The 10,249-nt window shown below is 38.0% G+C and overlaps 1 protein-coding gene across 1 annotated transcript in view; it reads left to right on the top strand.

Moving 5' to 3' along the window:
• The first annotated feature begins 1,469 nt into the window (after window positions 1-1,469).
• Window positions 1,470-10,249, top strand: part of LOC139309685 (proton-coupled amino acid transporter 1-like) — a 30,667-nt gene continuing 21,887 nt past the window's right edge. The window contains exon 1 of the mRNA XM_070933866.1: window positions 1,470-1,525. The gene's annotated coding sequence lies outside the window, so the exon portion shown is untranslated. The remainder of the gene's footprint in view (window positions 1,526-10,249) is intronic.

Here is a 10,249-nt window from a genome sequence, read left to right as displayed (position 1 = left end):
CAGACTGCACCTTGGAAGCCAATGCAGTTTGGCAAAGAGTAGTGCAATAATTGCCCAGGCCAAGGCATTCTGAACCAGTTACAATTTATGAGTGTGCTGTACTGATCCAAACAGGAGGTAACCAAGCCCTGTTTCAACAAACCAGGGCTGAAATGAGCCAGGTGCATGCATTTGTTATCTGGTGGAAATAATAATAATAATAATGCATTAAATTAATAGGCCATTCAAGTCCCAGTGAAAAATCCCACGAGATCGCCTTCCTTTCTCCTTGGCTTTCTAGTTAATAAATTTACCAAAAATCTGAAGCTGTTCGGTGACAGCTAAACAAACACAAACAAAACAAGGGCTAGAAACCACTCTTTTTTTTTTTTTATTTTTGCTGGCTGAAAGATTCCATCCTATTCTTGATCCTTTACTTTTTCCACTTCGAAATAGCTCAGGGCATTTTAGAACACCTATGTGTGTGTGTGTGTGTGTGTCTGTCTGTCTGTCTGTCTGTCTGTCTGTCTGTCTGTCTGTCTGTCTGTCTGTCTGTCTGTCTGTATACATATATATGTATATATATCTAGTTTAGAAGCTGTGGGTGCTCGCAACACACCCACAGCTTCTAAACTAAATAAGAGCCTGAAGATGACAGGGTTGTGAGCCTGTCGAAACGTTGCTATAAGAAAAAAAATTAAGGTACTGGGAGGATTTTAGCTGAGGTTTTAAAGGACCTTGCAGAGTGCTCTGTAAAGATTTTTAGAAGATTTTAAGCTAGGATTTTAACAGAATTTTAAACATTTTAACTAACTTATTTAACATGACCCGGGAAAACACCCGAGATTTTAATTCACTCGTCGTCAGAATCCATTTTGGGAAGAGAGGAGCATCCCCCGCGAAAAGGAGACCATGACAAGCGACTCAGGACGATTGCACGATTTCTCATAGGGATAACGACGAGAACCGTACCAAGAAAGCCCTTGCACGCTTCGCTTACCAACCGAGCTCTCCCTGCAGATGCAATAATAACCAGACGGGCCCGGCTCGCTGCTATACAAGAGCCGCGAAAGCCAGGCAAAGCTAAACCGCAGCCGGCGGGCTCCGCCTTGGCCTCCGCGCGTCTCCTGCAGAAAACACCGCCGCAGAGCGGGAGAAAGAAGAAGAAGAAGAAGAAGAAGCGCGGCTGAGCTTACCGCAGCAGCAGCAAAAGCAACCAGCGGCTTCTCCGCTTCAACGAACGGGCGTCCCTCTAAGGGGCGCAAGTCAAAAGCTTGCGGGCGGCGGCGTGAAGGTTCGAAACCCAAAACAGAGCCGGCTGTTTAAGTTGCTTGGGCGGAAGTCGGAGTCGCCGACCGCGGGGCGGAGTACAACTCCCGCGTTTCCCCAAAGCGTCACACCATCTCCACGTCGACCGCGGACCCGGCGTGGTCACGTGAGAGGAGAAAGCAAGTTCAATCAGATGACCTGTCACAGGAAGGGGCCAAAATGGAAAGCCGGTGAAAAGGAAAAGGCAAAGGCAAAGGCAAAGAGATTAATGGTGGAGGTGGGTCTGGCTTTTGGCACGAAAAGAGGCTTGTGGGAGCTTGATAAAGGTGCGTGCGGGGACCGGTTTATAGGAGGATCGGGGGGGGGGGGAAGGGAGCATGAGGACTAGAGGCTTGGTTTGCGTGCAATGAGGCAAACAAAGCGAGGCTGCTTTTCTCAGGCGGCTTTCATATCGCTGATGCGGCCAAGCATTCGGTGGCCCCCGAGGCAGGGGAGCGTCCGGGCTTTGTCCCAGCTGTGCGGAGGCCCACAAGGCTGGCACAGCCCGGGGTGGGGTGGGGAGCGGGCAGGTGGAGGCTGGGGAGTGGGTCGTCTGGCAAATAATCAGCTGAGAAAACGCTTTATGTGAAAAGCATTACGCTTTTTAAAATATCCTTTAACCTTGGAAAAAGCATTTGTTAAAAAGTGAAACCAAGCAAGGGAAAGGGCTTGGGATTTTTTTTTTCCTACTGAATTTGAGTAGTTGTTTACAGAAATAGTATAAATGCCACCAGCTGGAAACTGTGTGGATCTCCTTGGGTTAGGAAAGGGGTAAAAATGAGACATTTCCATTAGGGTGTCTAAATAAATATCGTGCTCATGTTTAATGTGGAATAATTACCATTGGACTAGTTCTGAATGAAGGAATAGGGAAAAGAAAAATGCAGTATATGAACACTGTACAAATATCTTTATGGGAGTAGGTGCGGTTTAGATAATGATTCTGTGTGCATGTGTAGGTAGATATGTTTGTGTGTAAAATATGTTTCTGCAATGAAGTTCTTCCTGTTTAGGGAAATGATCTGGAGGCAACTTACAAAATGCTTCAAAGCTAAAACTAATAGTTGCTTCTACAATCCCTAAATAGAGACTTTCACGATTGCTACATTAGCCAAAGTAGAATGCAGGAACAATGAAGAACAACTAAGACTCTCAAACAGCTCTCTCCAACCTGATGTTCTCCAGACATGTGTGAACACTGAAGAGGTAGTCCTCACTTAACAACTGGAATTTCCATAGCTAAGTGACATCACAAAATGTGACATTGTGTGACTGCATCGTTTAGCCAGGGCAGTTCCGGCACTTCTAGTTAATGTTATTAAGCAAATCCTGCACCTTTGTTGAGCGTGAGATGACAACATCATTTGCAACCTTCTGCCGGCTTCGTCATTGACTTTGCTTGTCAGAAGCTGGCAATGAAGGTCGCAAATGGTGATTGTGTGACCATAGGATGTTGCAGCGTTGTAACTAAGCATGTCACTGAGTGCCTGGATTATAATCACATGACTGTGATAATTGATCCTAACTATCACTTTTGTTCAAAGATGTTGTGCATTTGTACAGTCAGTGAATGAGTGGTTGTTAAGTGACGACCAGTTCAGGACTTTCCAGAGTTCAAACACATCTAGAAAACAGAGGGATAGGTTGGAGCCTAAGTGTAATATAATATCCTCTCCATTTGTAAAAACACATCAGTTTGTGATTCACTTCAGCATGTTGGTCTTTATCTACAGCTTCCCATTACAGTGACGATGTTTAGGAGGCAATAACCAAATAAGGTAAACCATAGCATCTGTCTTTTGCACAACTGTTGCATTATTATCATTAATATAGGAGCAGGAAACTTTTGAGAATTATAAATTCTAAAACTATACTATATGTTTTGAATACTCTATCCATGCTGAAGACAGTTTTCTGTAGTTTAGTTAGTGTTTGAATGAAAAGTACTCACTGCTGTGTTTTGAACTGCGGTCAGAAAAGGACAAGAACATAGGTCACCCTTGATCTCTGAAGGATCCTTTTGCTTTGCTAACATTTCTCCTATCTAAGGTTGTAAATGTCTGGTATTTTTCCAAGTTCTACCTTCCTTAGCAAGGTTTTTTTTCCTTTTCCTTTGTTTGCTGTTTAGGATAGAATTAGCCTTTTATGCTTCCTGCTGTTGTGTAATCTCTAACACACACACACACACACACACACACACACACACACACACATATATATATATATATATATATATATATATATATATATATATATATATATATATATATATAATCTACTTGTAATAAAGTGCCTCTACTGGCTGATTTTCAAAGTAGGGCTCTTGTGCTTATTTACAGAAATTATAGGGTGACATTAAGTCTGGGTGCGTAGGAGTATAACAAAAATCTTGTCTCTGTGTTCTTTTAGTTCATTTCTTATGTTCCTAGTGGGGTAGGAGAATTACATGATTCAATTGTTGCTGGATAACTATCTGTACTCAGATTTGTTAGAGAGTTTTCTTGCCCTGACTGGCAAAACAAATACTTTGCCATGTACTAGAAATGATCAATGTTGCTTGCTTATTAGATGTTATAAATTGTTTTGGAGTCATTTCCGGTCATTTAAAGAAGTAGTTGACATTGAGAAAATCAGTTTCATTATATTTTTGAAAAATAAAGGAAACTCCCTATGATTCAGCAACTTGGGGATGAATTCTGTGACAAAGCTGGTTCCTCACACGTGTATATTTTGAAAAAACATGAGATGGGTTTTGGTAAAAGTTTTAGATATTGTTGTAGATAAGACAATGCCTGTGTGTGTTATATTTAAATTCCTACAATAATGCTTTATCTCTGCACTGTGACAAGGTATCAGTAGGCCAATTCCAATATTTTACAACCCAGCACAGAAGATCAGAAGGCTTAATCACAATTTTAGTATAAACAATTCTTTGTCATATAATCTAAAATTGCAAAGATCAACATTTCAGCCTAAAGCAATACTTGTTTGTTATTATTTGATCTAAATTGCTTCAGTCTTATTAAGCAAATGCTAGCTCATAGACCTATATGCTTCCAAATGAATTAAATGGTGCCTAAATTTCTTCAGCATTTTTTATCTGTATAACCAGTGGTGGGATTCAAGTAATTTAACAACCGGTTCTCTGCCCTAATGATTTCTTCCAACAACCACTTTGCCAAACTGCTCAGAAAGTTAACAACCGGTTCTCCTGAAGTGGTGCGAACTGGCTGAATCCCACCATTATTAGAAGAAAATTCTGGTTTATGGTCTGGCTAGTAGGGGTGTCATGAATATTTTTACCTTTCATTAAAAATGTGTTTAGCACAGGATGTGATGATTGCTCAAATAAATCTTTCTTTTGAATATTTCTTTTTCAAAACTATCTGAATATTCCAAAATTAGAGTGTTTATTTATTGATATCCTGCCTTTATTATTTTTACAAATAATTCAAGGTAGTGAATATATCCAATGCGCCTTCCTCCTTCCTTTTCCCCATAACAGCAACCTGTGAGTTGGGCTGAGAGTGACTGGCTCAAAGTCATCCAGATGGCTTTCTTAGCTAAGACAGGATTTGAACTCATGTTCAAATGTCTCTTGTTTTCTAATGGGTGCTTTAACCACTAGACCGAACTGGCCCTATCTACATGACCTACAAGTCTCATCATTAATTCGTATCTTGGTAAATAAGGGAGTTGAATAACGTTGCATTTTAGTTCCTTTGCTTTTCTTTCTGTAGGTAAACATAGTTGCAAATACATTTTCAGATTCAAACTTGCAACATCTCAAAGTAGCAGAAGTGAATGTGTCATTCTTGCTGTTTATATTAATGCAACAATTAACTCAAAGGACTCCAGTTAGCCTTAAATGAGCCTACAGTAACTTAGCACAGTTTTGCGATGAAAACCAGATGGTAATTAGTTTTCAGCAGATTAAAGTGATGGCTTTTCCAAAAGTATTTAGGAAATCGAGATTGATAATAGAAGGACAGCAGAGCAAGTGTGGAATTTTAATATATTCCTGTAGGGTTTCAGAATTTTGGGGTCCTGAAAAACATACATGGAGTTTGTAATCTTACAGGCTCCAAGAATTCTAAAATTCTTCTGCCTGAAAGGTGGACAGTGCATTCATGCAGCTTTGGAACAACTTTTTGTTAGACCCTTAGTGTAATTGTTCTGTAGTTCATAGAAGGATTTTTATCCAAATTACAAGTTATTGCAGATACCACAGACTAAGTTCATAAGAACATGACTCATAGCAATATCTACTTGGGGGGCGGGGGAGAGAGATAAAATAGAATAGAATAGAGTGACAGAGTTGGAAAGGACCTTGGAGGTCTTCTAGCCCAACCCCCTGGCCAGGCAGGAAACCCTACACCATTTCAGACAAATGGTTATCCAACAACTTCTTAAAGGGGATAAAAGGGTAAAGTACCCTTGCACTGAAATGATGTCCCTTTTGTATCTCTATCATACACATGTATACTCACACACCTGAATGTGCATCCAGTGCAGTCCAGAGATTAGAATCTGGTCAGTTGAAGACTGAAAGAAGATCATGGCTATGAATAAATATATTTGGCCTAAATACCATTATTTCTCCACAGGATTGATTCCTTTTATGCCATCTGCCAATTTCAGTCTTTATGGTCTCAAATACACTGCTCAAAAAAATAAAGGGAACACAAGCAGAAGACATCCGAGATCTGAATGAATGAAATAGCCTTATTAAATACTTTGTTCGTTACATACAGTAGTTTTGTGTTCCCTTCAGTTGTTTGAGCAGTGTATAAACTACTGTATGTAAAGAACAAAGTATTTAATAAGGCTATTTCATTCATTCAGATCTCGGATGTCTTCTGCTTGTGTTCCCTTTATTTTTTTGAGCAGTATATATTCGGAGAAATTCTCATTATGAGAGTTTCTTCATCTTTTGGAATTTACCTTAGATAAGAAAATAATCAGAAAAAAAGCTTATAGGCATTGGACATCAATGCGAAACTATTCTTATCTCAGAGAACAACAGAGAACAAATAGTACATGATTTTGCCAATCAGCAAACATTATCCTTTAGAGCCAGATTTAACATCTTATCCTCAGTAGGTAAACAATATGAAAAGTATCGAGCCTGTAGCTTGTTGAACTTGTTCATGTGACTCCTGTGCTGTTAAATTCATCCATTCATGCTACTTAGTTTCTACTTTAATGACTGTTTAAGAAGGCTAATTTATTATTCTTTTTATTACATGTTCCAGGTTAGTTTAACACATTTCATGTTAGCTATCTTTTGTCAGGAAAAAAAAAACTTGTGACGCAGAATGTTGGAACATTTTGCACAGCAGCCATCAATATCTGCTGATAAAATGAACCCAGATTCTGTTGAGTAAATAGGCTCATTTTGGCTTCTTTAAACGAATTTTATGTTGATATTTAAACATCATATTATCTTTGTGGGAGTCAGGATGGAGTGATTGGTTGTTTCTCTTTGTTACTGATCTTTGCTCAAACTAAATAAATTTGATGTGCATCCTCGCTTTTATCTTTGTTGTTGGGATTATGAACAAACAGGGGCTGGCCTTTTTAACTGTTCCCAAATTCAAATGTTACAGTGAATCAAGCTTGGCAGTATGAAATTATTTCCCCTTTTAGTAGAGAGACTGTCACTTTGTTTATCATCCCAAAATATAATGGGATTAAATTATAGAAAGTCTGTGTACTATCTATTTTTTTTTAAAAAAAATTGGTGCCTTCTCTCCAGTGGTTCCTGAAAACATGGAAAATCTGACTTTGTTCTTAGGACTGGGATTGATGTTTATTATTTATTCAGTGTCCCCTGTTTTGTTTTGTTGGTTTGCTCTCCATTAGATTATTATAGTCTGGGCTATCAGTGTGATTCAATGTTTTTAGCTCTTTTTTATTTTTTTCCCTGGTTCTGTAGGCTGCTCAGAATCCATTGGAGTTGGGTAACCAAAAAGTTTAATAAATAAATAAAACGTTGCTGCATGAAATGGTTAATATTTATTTATACATGAAAACTATATTTGCTTGAACTATAGAACATGTAGCCTTCCCCCCCCAAAAAGCTAGCCCAATTGATCAGTTTTTCCAAATTTGTCTTAGAAGAGAAGATGGCTAATTCTTTATGATTAATTTCATCACCTCTTTCGCAAACAGAGTAGTAGCAAGCTCTTAATAGCTCAAAGATTCATTTTTGTCAAATCATTGTTTTTGTCAATCAGTTGGAGTCTCAATAATTTAATACTGAACTAAGCCACACTTATTTAACTGACAACTGACTGCCTGTGGTTATCGTATTAAAATATTATAGAAAAATAACATCAGCACATCCTTGGAATGTCCTAAAAGCCTCAGCTGTGTTTAATTTGATACAGTTGTTAAATGTGAATAAATAATACTGGAAGAAATATGTAACTAGATCTGAAAGGGCTTTTAGAAGTCAAGTTTCAAAACATCCTGTCTTCCTAGCAAGGCCTCTGTTTTCCAGGAATAGTCAGAAGATCTTCCAAGTGTGTCCAGTTTCTTGTATTAAAATGTCTTGTCTATGGAGATTCTCAGTCATCCAGGCCATGATTGTCCCAAAGGTGCTTTTTTCAAGAGGCAACTGGACTTTCTGGTTTTTCTTTGAAGGCATTTTGCTTCTCATCCAAGAAGCTTCAAGAAGTCAGAGCTGAAGAAGCTTCTTGGATGAGAAGCGAAACATCTTCAAAGAAAAACCAGAAAGTCCAGTTGCCTCTTGAAAAAAGCACCTTTGGAATTAAGATGTTTTGCAATCCAAAAATAGCATTCAGTCAGTAGCTCAGAAGAACTGATGTTAACAATATAGCTCTGAAGGAGTGTCCATGCATCTCTTTTGAATTTGTGAATATAGCAAATTCAAATCTGGATTCAAAGTAGCAATAACCCTTAGACTTATATACCGCTTCACAGTGCTTTACAGTCTTCTCTAAGGGGTTTACAGAGTCATCATATTGCCTCCAAACAATCTGGGTCCTCATTTTCCTGATCACAGAAGGATGGAAAGCTGAGATGGAAACAGTTTCCTTTCCAGTTTATTCTCAAGCTTTCCCTATAAACATAAATTGGAAAAATTAATATAAAAGTCTGGTTAATTAGTGTTGGGTTCATACTGTAGCTATCATAAATGCATGATTTTGAGAAATAACACACATTTAATAACACTTCCTACTTTTCTTAATTACTATTTTTGAAGAACAGTTTATATATAATGCTGGGTCAGGATCTTTCATGTCACAGTTGCTGAACAAGGCAAATGACTTAGTTCATAGAGCACTCTGTGCTTAACATTATATCTGAATGAGAGCTAGCTTCCTGCTAAGGTCATTGTGAACCAGACGGCATATATAAGTACAATATGATCTGTTCACTAATACAGCACCCAAATTGTTCTAAGTAGATTTTTGCAGTTTACAGCTCCCTAAAGACAGAATCAATAACGATGATAAAATATGACACACGATAAAAATATGCCAAGAAAAGCCATAAAGTTAAACAATTAAATCCAAGACAAAATTTCTATCACAGTCAATATTTGTGCTTCTTAGTTCTATTTCTTTGGATAGACAAAAAGGTTTTTGTCTCCCAAAGCGTGTGTGTATGTGTATGTCATCATACTTTACCACACATCTATTCTACCCCCTGTGTACTATACATTTCTACATGACATTGAACTATTCTACCCCCTATATACTATACATTTCTACACAACATTCAAGTAAAAACTATCTGGTACTTCCTAGTTTGGTATTTGTTCTGCACATAGTCTATCCATTTCTTCCATTCCCAAGCATAAGTCTCTTGAGTCCGGTCTTTTAAGTATGCTGATATCTTCGCCATTTCTGCAAAACTGGCCACCTTCAAAGTCCATTCTTCAATAGTAGGCAAAACATCCCTTTTCCAATATTGACCAATCAGTAACCTAGCTGCTGTCACCATATATAATATCAATTTTGTCTCACCCCTTGAAAAATCCTTAACTATGCCCAATAAGAACAATTGAGGAGAAAATTGGAGTTTTTTCTTCAGAACATTTTGCATAACCCACCAAATTTTTATCCAGAAAGCCTTCACTTTCTTGCAAGTCCACCATATATGATAATATGTAGTGTCTAAACAATCACATCTCCAACATTTTGGTTGAACATTAGGATACATACACGACAATTTCTTAGGATCTAAATGCCACCTATAAAACATTTTATAAAAATTTTCCCTCAAATTCTGTGATTGCATAAATTTAACATTCTGAACCCAATTTTTTTCCCACATTTCCATCATAACTGGTTCTGCAAAATTTTGCGCCCATTTTATCATACAATCTTTAACCAATTCATTTTCTGAATCTCTTTCTAACAAAACATTATAAACCCTCTTGGATAGACAAAAAGTTGATCTGAGCTATATATCTTCCTTTTGTGCAGATTTTCCTGAGAGAAAGCTTTTTAGCAATAAGGAAATGTATTTTTATTCATCATTTGTACACCGCCCATCTCACCTCAATGACTCTGGACTGCTCACAATAAAAAAAAAAACATGATATAAAAGCATAAATGAAAGAACAATGTTAAAAAGATTTAAAAGGTAGGGTTACAGTATTAAAAGTTTAAAAGTTAACGAGGTAAAGAGAACACTCTCATGAGACCAACCATCCCAGGGTTGCATATCACATTTTTGACTTCCATGCCATTTGGCAGACATGGGTCCTAAGATTCTTTCTGAAGGCCAGAAGAGTGGGGGCCTCCAGGTGTGAGGCTCTCTTCCTGGATCCTACCAGTTAAACAATGGGATCTGCCACATACCCTCCCTGTCTGAGAATTGGACAATAAAATTGACATTAAAAGTTGAATGAGCTGTTTAACACTGAAAGCAATGAATGCTGAATCAAGTAAAAGTCATTGCAAGATGATCAAAATTAGTTTGATCT

Source organism: Pituophis catenifer, unplaced genomic scaffold, assembly GCF_029215685.1.
Source record: "Pituophis catenifer annectens isolate HBS135680 unplaced genomic scaffold, rPitCat1.0.hap2 SCAF_2, whole genome shotgun sequence".
Lineage (NCBI taxonomy): Eukaryota > Metazoa > Chordata > Lepidosauria > Squamata > Colubridae > Pituophis > Pituophis catenifer.
The sequence above is the reverse complement of the archived record's forward strand: the minus strand, read 5'-3'. Positions and strand labels throughout refer to the sequence as shown.